At 47.7% G+C, this 11,874-nt stretch overlaps 2 non-coding genes across 2 annotated transcripts; one reads left to right on the top strand and one right to left on the bottom strand.

The window, feature by feature from the left end:
- Positions 1–1,478: 1,478 nt before the first annotated feature.
- TRNAL-CAG (transfer RNA leucine (anticodon CAG)) lies at positions 1,479–1,561 on the bottom strand. Its single transcript has one exon. It is a non-coding gene; the product is annotated as a tRNA-Leu (tRNA).
- A 1,204-nt stretch (positions 1,562–2,765) lies between these two features.
- Positions 2,766–2,838, top strand: TRNAF-GAA (transfer RNA phenylalanine (anticodon GAA)). The gene has a single exon. It is a non-coding gene; the product is annotated as a tRNA-Phe (tRNA).
- The last annotated feature ends 9,036 nt before the right edge of the window (positions 2,839–11,874 follow it).

Here is an 11,874-nt window from a genome sequence, read left to right as displayed (position 1 = left end):
TTATTTGATCCCTAAAAAAATTATTTTGAAAATTTATGTTTGAAAAATGAAAAATTGCTGATAAACCTTTAACCTTTATAACTTTGAAACAAAAAAATTACCTTATTTTTCATTCTTAAGACGCACAAGATTCAGAGCAAAAAAAGTGAAAAAAAGGAGTCTGTCTTGTAATCTGGTGGTGTCTTGCCGGAGGGGGCAGTGGCGGTGGTGGAGGAGTCAGAGGAGACAGGGGTGATGGATGTCCCAGAAACTTAGGTTGTGCTGGGGCTGCTTCTGTCGTGGCGGCTGCATGTGGTGAGGGCTTCAAAGAAATGGCGCCTGGAATCAGCACTGATTGAGCTCTAGGCTCAATGGCAATCTGAGATCTCATCTGCATAAGCGCCACCTCCGGGCACCATTTTCCTGAAGTGGAGATCAGTGGGCTAGAGGCGACACCTGCACAGATGAGAGCTTGGGCTGAGAGCTCCATCTGCGCAAGTGCTGATTCCAGGTGGCATTATTTGACGTCACCGCTAGACCTACTGCGCCAGTCCAGCCGCCAGAGACCCCGCGCGGACACTGCACAGTCGCTGCAGCCACTACAGATTCCGCACAGACATTGCATAGCCACTGCAGACATCACACAGCCTTCCAGCAGCAGCTACCAGAGACCCCACACAGCAGCTGCAGACATCGCTCAGCCACCACAGCCCCTGCACAGCGGCCTCAGCAGTCCCTCGGCCTCTTGTGACCCCTTTCCACTAGCCCAGTAAGCTACATGCAGATTTAAAAAAGACGCACCCCTCACTTTCCTCCCAGATTTTTGGGTGAAAAAGTGCACCTTATAATCTAAAAAATGCAATACATTTCAAAAATTGCACTGATGTAAAGTAGACAAGTGGAAAATGTAATTTATTAATTATTTTATGGGACATAACTCTTTGGTAAAAGGGCATAAAAAAATCAAGTTTTGAAAATTGCAAAATGTTTCCCAAATTTCCAATTTTTTTCACAAATAAATGTAAAAGATATCGTACTAAAGTTACCCCCATCATGAAGTAGAATGTGTCAGAAAAAAACAAACAATCTCAGAATCACCGAGATCCGAATAATACTACACAGGGATGGGTTTATATTGGTTACACTAATACACTGCATATCTATAATCCAGCACATAAACTACAGGTGAAAGGGTTAAGAGAAGCTTTGTGATATTTCCATTACATTGTACCATATCAATAACAGGTATAGGGTTAAAGGTGTTGTCACTCAGATACTGATTTCATTCTGGATTCCTCAGCTGTTCCTATAAGAAACCATTGTGAGCTGATATTGCAGAGTTAGAAGAGTGTTAGACAGAAGAGCTGACGCTCCGCAGCTCAATTCTGCGTTACAGAGTAAATTCTATGTAACATTTTAGTGTTATTATGTTTTCTAAAATGTACAAATCAATAACAGGAGATAATCTGCACAATATCTACACAGAAAGAAAATGTTGATGTCAGAAGTGGGATTTGAACCCACGCCTCCAGAGGAGACTGCGACCTGAACGCAGCGCCTTAGACCGCTCGGCCATCCTGACTTCTGTTTAGTCTTTAGGATTAACTCTTTCCAAACCAGTCGGCAGAAAGATGATCATTACTTGTGATGAAGGTAAATATATCATGAATTATGTCAATATTGATATTTAACCCCTTAGTGACTGGGCCCATTTTAAATTGACTCCTCGTAGAACAGTCGATAGGACAATCAGAGATAGTTGAATTTATAGTATGTAAATGACAATCACTGCAAAATGTATCAAGAAAGTTTCTCTGACTTAGCACAAACATTACCCTTAGTGTAATGGAGACCATAATGCAATGAAGGCAGAAAAGAAAAAAAAATATAAAAAAAAGAAACATCCACCCCCAGATGGGACTGAAACCCACAATCCCTTGGTAGAGCAGTGCCTTATCTGATACTGATCTAGAGCTGGGTGTTTAATTATTGATCACATCAGCTGGACTATGTCACAATTTCAAAATCAATCTGAATTAATTAAATGATAATTGATATCCATGATGGCGGGGGCTTCCAAGAAAACATGATTGAATATTGCTTTGACCTCAGGAACAGTATTACAGTCAGTGAGAGTCCTGTACTTCACCCCGCAGTTCAGCGTCCTTTCACTCTTAGGGGAGCCACTATGACCATTACTGAGCCATCTTTGAACAGAACATTTAAGGAGTTAATAAACATATATATATATATCTCAGATCCCCTCCTGGTGGGAAGTTCAAAGCCTGGACAATTACAGTCAGTGAAGATCAAAATTAGAGAACAACACACAATTATTTCAGTGCAAGATCATCACTGACCCTAACTAGTAGCCACTATTACAGTCAGTGAGAGTCCTGTACTTCACCCCGCAGTTCAGCATCCTTTCACTCTTAGGGGAGCCACTATGGCCATTACTGAGCCATCTTTGAACAGAACATTTAAGGAGTTAACAAAAATATATATAGATCAGATCACCTCCTGGGAAGTTCAAAGCCTGAACATTTACATTCAGAGATCAAAATTAGAGAACACACAATTTCCTCAATGCGTTTTAGTGCAAGATCATCACTGACCCTAACTAGTAACCACTATTGTATCACTTTATATCTGATGTTATACATTTCTAATTTTCTACTAGGAAAATGATTAATCTTTAGAAGTGATGGTGATATAACAATTTAATATGTTTTAATAGAACTTTTCTGAAGTTGGGTTTACACTGTTGGAGACTCCCCAGCTCACCAGCCGAAATAGCTCAGTTGGGAGAGCGTTAGACTGAAGATCTAAAGGTCCCTGGTTCGATCCCGGGTTTCGGCATAAGGGAAGATAATTTTTAAACAATATTTGAACTGATTTTGTTTTTTATTTTTTTTCCAGGCTCCGTAATTCATAGATCATAAAGGCACTTAATATCACAACATTAAAAATGGCAATCGTGGTTTACAAGTCTAAAACATTTGTATCTGATACTGACATCTTGTGGCCAATATGACAACTGCAACATTTTATAGGATGATTCTTCCTTACTGTTGTTTTAAAACGACGGTACATAAAAAGTTTATACCGACTCCCCAGCATCGGAAAGTTTCTGGGGTTTCAGCTACCAGGGATAGCTGAGACCCTGGAGATCATGATCCAGGAAGGATTTTCTAGTTCCTGGTCATGTGATTGCCATTATACACTGAGAGTAAAACACCAGGCTGATAAATAATGATTTATCTCCTATCTGATATGAAAAAACTTGTCAGATGTGAGAGAAATGTCCTTCCCCGGTCTCCATTGGTTCCCTGGCCCACGTCCTCCTCCTGAGCTTCTAAAATGGCTGGCGCATGAGTTGTGTGCTTGCCGCAATCACCCTCATCCTCTGATTTCCCTTCCATCTGACATGTCAGAAGGGAGAGAAAAGTTCTCCCAAGGTCTCTGCAGGCCTCCTTATGTCACCCCCTGTCCTCCCCCAGTCCTACCCCCAGTACTTTCACAAGTGCTGAGTCCCCCATGGCCCCTCCTTCTCCTCTTCTTCTGTAAAGATGGCAGGCACAGAGAGCCAGCTCTCAGCCACCACTCTGCGAGCAATGAGACTGCGATGATGTCAGTGCAGTGACAACACTGAGTTTAGTGCAATTCACACTGCCCTCACTGTGACCTGAGAAGTGTGCATGCAGTAATCTCACTGAGGTCCCTGCAGGTGTGGCGCCCCTGAGGCTCTGGTCACCACAGGGTACTGCACCTCAATTAAAGTGCGGTATCTATCTCAGGTAAGGGGGGTTAATCACCGGTGTTCCACCTTCACACACCCCATGCAGCTCAGGAGCCTTTACACAGGGTGGGATGGCTCAGGGTAGGCAGGCGGGTGGCCATCACGATCATGGGACTTCTGTGAAGCCCCTCACCTGCAGATCGCCTCAGGGTCTTCACGTGCTGGGAAATCTTCTGGCAACAGGTATGTCAGGTTAACTTTAATAGGAATCGTGTTGCCACTCTCAGTTTTGCGGTCAGGGGACTGCCACTGCAGTTTAGCGAGCGTCTGGTGCTGATGGTATTTGCCGTCTGGTGGTATGGCCTCCCGAGAGTGAGGCTGGCCCCAGGGGTTCGAATGTAAGTGAGTAGTACCACAGGTCGCAGAAGAACTCACACACAGTCCAGAAATGTCTTTAAGGGTTTTTACTCACATTCAGATGGTAGGGTGAGGCAACCCGGGCGATGCTCTGATGAACAAGGTGGAATCAGGTATCCTTCAGGCTGATCCAGGGGTGACTGTCAACTCGCCTTCCTAGCTCTTCTTGTTTCAGATGACCCCTGACTTGAAGTACTGTGGGAATCACCCAGGGAAGTCGCAACTGTCTTTCTCCCCTTTCTGGCCCATTTTCTGGCAGCGTGGACCAAGTAAAGAACTGGCTTCTTGCCCCGTCTCACTTATGGGCCCCCTCGTTGCTGCTGATGCTGCGGACTCTGTGTTGGTTGGTGAGGCACATCCAGCACCCTCACCAGCAGGTTTAGCAGGTCAAATAAATGGAGTACTGCTCTAGGGACCTGTTTCCCCGTGCAGGCCTGGCCTACTTCAAAAGTCCCCATACTCAATCACACCGCTTCTTCCTGAGGTGACTTTCAGGCTGACTACTTGATAGCCGTTCTCCCCCGCCGACAGCCACTACACGTACAGTGTCTGACCAGTGACTCTGCGCCCGTCCTTCTTCTGTGACTGCACACTGCGCTTCCTCACTTCAGACTGGTTCACTAATGCCTCCCCTCTGTGCCTGCCACTGCAACCTAGCAACCAGCTTCTCCACTCCACCACTAGCTGAGATGTGGAGGCCACGACCCCTCCTGGGTCTGCCCAGGGGTCCCCTCTATGGTGTCTGTGAGTATGTGTGTGTGTGTGTGAGTGAGTCAACTAGCCACTATGTGTCTGTGTGTCCACACCCTAATCAGCCTTTTTGGATTACCTCTTTGTACTGACCCAGCATGGGTGCAGTACTCAGTGGTGCCTGACCAGGTCAGGGGCACCACGTTTCCAGGTCCCTGAAGCCAGCCACCTGGGGGGTGTGTTACACCTGGGGGTAGAAATAGGTGCAACACACTCACATCAAAGAGATCATTCAGGACAATAGTTCTGGCAAGACATCTCTGTGAAACTTTGACTTTACTAGGCCCAGGGCTTGCATCGTGAACTCAGCCAGGGTACCTAACTGCTGAGGGGGACACCCTAGAAATAGGATGCTCTTTCTCTCCTTCTCTTTTCAACACCAGTGGTGGCCCCTTACTTGTCTACGATAGACCGGAGCCCATCATGGCAGTGACCAGTGCTACTGGGTTAGCTGGCGACTGAAGCTGTGAGTAAACTACACCTTGGACCTACAGAGACTGTGTTGGCTTGTCCTTACCGGCATCGCCACTAGAGTTGAGCGCGGTTCGAGGTTCTCCAGTTCTAGGCTCGAGTGATTTTGGGGCCTGTTCTAGATCGAACTAGAACTCGAGCTTTTTGCAAAAGCTCGATAGTTCTAGAAACGTTCGAGAACGGTTCTAGCAGCAAAAAAACAGCTAATTCCTAGCTGGCTTTCCGCTGTAATAGTGTAAGTCACTCTGTGACTCACACTATTATGACATTTCAGTGTATAGTGTGCGTGAACAGCGCCTTCAGATCACTCCTGTTTGTATAATGGCGATCGACATTTTTTTTTTTTCCCTTGTCTTCCTTCCCTAAGCGCGCGACTTTTAGCCAGAGAAGCAACGGCATGTGTGATAGGATGTCCATGTCACATGTCCCTGCATTATAAAACCGGACATTTTCCTCCAGGACGCCATTATCTGCCTTCTGCGTCCTTGGTGTCAGACATCACTGGCGCAGCTCCGTCCTGAGTCCTATCGCTGATACAGCTGTATGCGCTCCATACACAGCGCTGGACAGCATAGGGATAGCACTTTCCATCAGTCCTTTTAAGGGCTCGTACCGGCAGGGTCAGAGCCATAGGTGACAGGTCCTGAAAACAGAGACAGCGTCTGTGTAGCTAAGGTCAGGGATTTCGTCGCTGCATTTCCCCATTAGGAGGGAATAGAAAGGCAGGCTTCCATTCCTCTACCCAGAGCCCCACAAACCTGGCACTGTACCCTCCTGTCCTCTGCACACTCCAACTCATTATAACTAAGCCATTATACTAGCAAACACTCAGTGTACCTAGTGGCATCCTAAACGTGGCTATTGGACTTTGCTATAGTCCCACTAGTGCAAAGATATTTGCAGCACCTCTGCCTGCATTGCACACTCCAACTCATTATAACTAAGCCATTATACTAGCAATTGATGCTGCCAGTTTAAGGGCCGTAGTTGCATTGTCAGGGATATTTATTCTTTATTATTCTGCTGTTAATAAAGCTAGACCACCGCTGCAATCTACACCACCTCTCAATTTTTACTACCACATTTTCAGTGCACAATCTTGTCGCAATCAACATGAGTGGCAAAATGACAGATGCTGGTGTAAAGGGGAAGAGGCGTGGTGGAAAAGGAAAAAAAGGGTTTGTCCGTGGGGAAGGTGGCAAAGCTCCATTATCATCTGCTGAAGAGAGACCATCTACCAGCAAAAGTAAGATGTCTACTACTTACCGTGGACAATCCGATGTGCTCCCTTTTTTACGGACACGAACAACAGGAACAAAGGTAGATGATGGCCAAAAAAGGAAAATGCTTGAATGGATCTCAAGTGGTCCAACAAGTGCCCTCTCAGCCACTTCAAGTACCGCATCCAAAAAACACCAGTCCTCTGAGTTGTCATCCCAATCAAACTTGCTTTCTCCCAGCTCTGAAGTCTCCATCAGCCCTGCACAGTATGGTGGAACTGAGATGGCTGAGTCTGCAGAGCTGTTCAGTCACACTATAGCCTGGGAATCAGAGGTCTGCTCCCAAGCTACAGTGAGTACAGAACAGGAAATGGTCTGCAGTGATGCCCAGAACCTTTGTGACTCTGATTCAGGCCGTGAGGACCAAGTTTCTGAGCATAATGTTGACCCTTATTCACAAACTGTAACACCTGTGGTTATAGACAATGAGGAACATACTGATGAAGATGAGACGCAGATACCCGATTGGGATGACAACTTAAATATTCGGTCAGGGCAAGAAGAGGCTCGGTCTGAGGGGGAGGGGAGTGCAAACACAACAATTGATGATGAAGTTCTAGATCCCACCTACTGTCAACCCACAGTCAGGCACTCGAGGAGGTCAACAGAGGTGGTGGAGGAGGATGCAACTGATGACGAAGTTACCTTGCGCCTTCCTGGACACAGTCAGAGTACTGGTAGCACGTCTACAACTGCATCCTCAGCCACCACTCTGCCTCTGAGCATTATTCGGGGTGGATCAACAGGTCGCATGGCCTCTAAGCCTTGCCTAGCCTGGTCCTTTTTTGACATAGAAAAAGATCGCCCAAATTATGTGATCTGTAAAATTTGTCATGGTTCTCTTAGTAGAGGTCAAAACCTCAGCAGTTTGACAACTTCTTCCATGAATCGTCACATGAATAAATATCATATGTCCCGGTGGGAAGCTCACCGTGCTGCAATGCGGCCTAGCGGAGCGAACCATCCACCGCCTGCCCCTTCCAGTGCATCCGCGCGCTCTTCATCTTCTAGGACTGTGGGGACAGCTGTCACACCTGTTTTTCCACCCACAACTTCCACCACTGTAACCGCAACAGGCAGTTTGCTTGGTAGGTCGTCAGTTGGTTTGGAAGGGGAAACAAGTGAGTGTGTACAGCTCTCTCAGACATCGATAGCACCAACGTTGGATGAAGGCAACATCATGTCTCCGCCTGCACTATCCTCACAAACCTGCATTTTTCCAGGGACACCCTACTCAACACCGTCTACACACAGCAGCCAGATCTCTGTCCCTCAGATGTGGTCAAATAAAAGGCCACTTCCTGCGACCCATGACAAAGCTAAGAGGTTGACTCTATCCCTCTGTAAGCTGTTGGCTACCGAAATGCTGCCTTTCCGCCTAGTGGACACACAGGATTTTAGAGACCTTATGTCTGTCGCTGTGCCCCAGTACCAGATGCCTAGTCGCCACTACTTCTCTAAGAAAGGTGTGCCCGCGCTACACAAGCATGTCGCACACAACATCACCGCTTCCTTGAGAAACTCTGTGTGTGAACGGGTGCATTTCACCACCGATACTTGGACCAGTAAGCATGGACAGGGACGTTACATGTCGCTGACTGGGCACTGGGTAACTATGGTGATAGATGGTGAAGGGTCTGCTGCACAAGTCTTGCCGTCCCCACGACTTGTGTGTCAATCCTCTGTCTGTCCAAGTTCCGCCACTGCTTCTGCATCCTCCACCTCATCTGGGTCCTCCACCTCCGCCCCAAGCCTGCCTGGTCAGGCCACCAGCGTTCTCACTGCGCAGAAGGAATCACGCACCCCTCATTACTATGCTGGCAGCAGAGCGCAACGGCATCAGGCGGTCTTTAGCTTGACATGTCTTGGGAATAAGAGTCACACAGCTGAGCAGTTGTGGTCAGCTCTGCGGTCTGAGTTTAATAAATGGTTGTCTCCACTCAACCTGCAGCCTGGTAAGGCCGTGTGCGACAATGCTGCAAACCTGGGTGCGGCGCTTCGCCTGGGCAAGGTGACACACGTACCTTGTATGGCTCACGTGTTGAACCTTGTCGTCCAGCAATTTTTAACACACTATCCCGGCCTAGATAGCCTTCTGAACAGGGCACGAAAACTGTCTGCTCACTTCCGCCGTTCAAGCGCCGCAGCTGAGCGACTTGCATCGCTCCAGAAGTCTTTCGGCCTGCCGGTTCATCGCCTGAAATGCGATGTGGCGACACGCTGGAATTCAACTCTCCACATGTTACAGCGACTGTGGCAGCACCGCCGAGCCCTGGTGCAATACGTCATGACGTATAGCCTGGGCCAACGAGATGCAGAGGTGGGTCAGATCACCCTGATGGAGCGGTCTCAGATCAAGGACCTATGCACCCTTCTGCACAGTTTCGACATGGCGAGGAATATGTTTAGCGCTGACAATGCCATTATCAGCATGACGATTCCAGTCATTTACATGCTGGAGCACACGCTAAACACTATTCGGAGTCAGGGGGTGGGACAACAGGAAGGGGATGAACTACAGGAGGATTCATATGCGCAAGACACAACAACATCACCAAGGTCCAGACGTTCATCATCACCAAGGCGCCAGGCACGGGACCATGGGGGACAGGGATCAACAAGGGCGCATGGTAGCAGGCGAGATGTTGAGGAAGGTGCAGGAGAACATGAAGAAATGGAGGACGAACTGTCCATGGACATGGAAGACTCAGCAGATGAGGGAGACCTTGGTCAAATTTCAGTTGAAAGAGGTTGGGGGGAGATGTCAGAGGAAGAAAGAACGGGTAGCACCTCTATGCCACAAACACAGCGTGGACTTGGTCCGCATGGCTGCGCAAGACACATGAGTGCCTTCTTGTTGCACTACCTCCAACATGACCCTCGTATTGTCAAAATTAGAAGTGATGATGACTACTGGCTTGCCACACTATTAGATCCCCGGTACAAGTCCAAATTTTGTGACATAATTCCAGCCATAGAAAGGGACGCACGTATGCAGGAGTATCAGCAGAAGCTGTTACTCGATCTTAGCTCGGCTTTTCCACCAAACAACCGTGCAGGTGCAGGGAGTGAATCTCCCAGTTGTAACTTGACAAACATGGGACGGTCTCGTCATCTTCAACAGTCTACCCGTACCAGTAGGACCGTATCTGGTGCTGGTAACAGCAATTTTATGGAATCTTTTCATAATTTTTTTAGACCCTCTTTTGCAAGGCCACCAGAGACAACAAGTCTGACACATAGTCAACGGCTGGAGAGGATGATACAGGAGTATCTCCAAATGAACATCGATGCCATGACTTTGCAAATGGAGCCTTGCTCCTTTTGGGCTTCAAATCTAGAAAAATGGCCAGAGCTCTCCAGTTACGCCTTGGAGATTTTGTCATGTCCAGCTGCCAGCGTTGTCTCTGAACGTGTCTTCAGTGCTGCTGGGTGTGTGCTGACAGATAAGCGCACGCGTCTGTCCAGTGACAATGTGGACAGACTGACGTTCATCAAAATGAACAAGTCATGGATCCAGAAGGAATTTACTACCCCTGTGTCATCCTGGGGAGAGTAAATGCTTGTGGATTTGGAATGTGCTTGATGCAAATCAAAACATCCTGTTTGCAACTAGGGCACAAGTGCTGCCACAGAAGGGGTGGGTGTGTGTGGGGCCCAATTTTTTGAAAAAGGGGAGACTCCGCTTGGAGTAACCCTTGCTTACATTGTTTTTAAAAGAAGCCAAGATGAACAGAGCTGGGATCAGGAAAGACTTTGCTGCCTACCCCGGTGTCATCCTGGGGACGGTTAATTATGGCGTATTTTTGAATGTGCTTGATGCAAATCTAGCTGTGAAGTGTACAACTGGGGCACAACTGCTGCCACTGAAGGGGTGGGTGTGTGTGGGGCCCAATTTTTGGAAAAAAAGAAGACTCCGCTTGGAGTAACCCTTGCTTACATTGTTTTTAAAAGAAGCCAAGATGAACAGAGCTGGGATCAGGAAAGACTTTGCTACCTACCCCGGTGTCATCCTGGGGACGGTTAATTATGGCGTATTTTTGAATGTGCTTGATGCAAATCTAGCTGTGAAGTGTACAACTGGGGCACAACTGCTGCCACTGAAGGGGTGGGTGTGTGTGGGGCCCAATTTTTGGAAAAAAGGAAGACTCCGCTTGGAGTAACCCTTGCTTACATTGTTTTTAAAAGAAGCCAAGATGAACAGAGCTGGGATCAGGAAAGACTTTGCTACCTACCCTGGTGTCATCCTGGGGACGGTTAATTATGGCGTATTTTTGAATGTGCTTGATGCAAATCTAGCTGTGAAGTGTACAACTGGGGCACAACTGCTGCCACTGAAGGGGTGGGTGTGTGTGGGGCCCAATTTTTGGAAAAAAGGAAGACTCCGCTTGGAGTAACCCTTACTTACATTGTTTTTAAAAGAAGCCAAGATGAAGAAGTCATGTTTCAGCAAAGACTTTGCTACCTACCCCGGTGTCATCCTGGGGACGGTTAAGAATAGCATATTTTTGAATGTGCTTGATGCAAACCTAGCTGTGAATTGTACAACTGGGGCACAACTGCTGCCACTGAATGGGTGGGTGTGTGTGTGGCCCAATTTTTGGAAAAAAGGAAGACTCCTTGGAGTCACCTTGCGGTGTTTTACATGATTTTAGAAGGGCGTGCCATGCCTATATCTGTGTCTCCTCCTCTTTTTCCTTGTCCTGCTCTTTTGTTTTCACATGAGTATATGTCCTTGTCACTTTCTCATGTGTTTGTGTTGTGTTGTGAGTTGTTTGTCACCTTTTGGACACCTTTGAGGGTGTTTTCTATGTGTTTTTATGTGTTTGTGAATGCCTGCCATTGTTTCCTATGCAGTTCGAGTTCGGTTCGTCGAACGTTCGACGAACCGAACTCGAACGGGACCTCCGTTCGGCGAACCGACCTCGAGCCGAACCGGGACCGGTTCGCTCATCTCTAATCGCCACCCAGCGCTGAGGTGCCAACCACCATTTCTTCCCCTCTTCATCCACCCGGGGCCCGCTCCACCTGTGGGAAGCGACACCATCCCGGCTGCCTTAACATCTGCCCCGGAGAGGAATTCTGTAGCGGCTGCTACTACTGGCCGAAATCCACAGGTTGCACCATGACAAACTCTCCTAAATACCCCACTTCCCCCACCATTTACTGTACGCCTTGGGGCAACAGAACCGGACAAGGCCACCCGTGACATTGCCTGACCCAACCAGAAACGGCCCG

Source organism: Anomaloglossus baeobatrachus, chromosome 11 (assembly GCF_048569485.1).
Source record: "Anomaloglossus baeobatrachus isolate aAnoBae1 chromosome 11, aAnoBae1.hap1, whole genome shotgun sequence".
Classification (NCBI taxonomy): domain Eukaryota; kingdom Metazoa; phylum Chordata; class Amphibia; order Anura; family Aromobatidae; genus Anomaloglossus; species Anomaloglossus baeobatrachus.
Note: the sequence above shows the minus strand (reverse complement) of the source record. Positions and strands in the feature narration are given on the sequence as shown.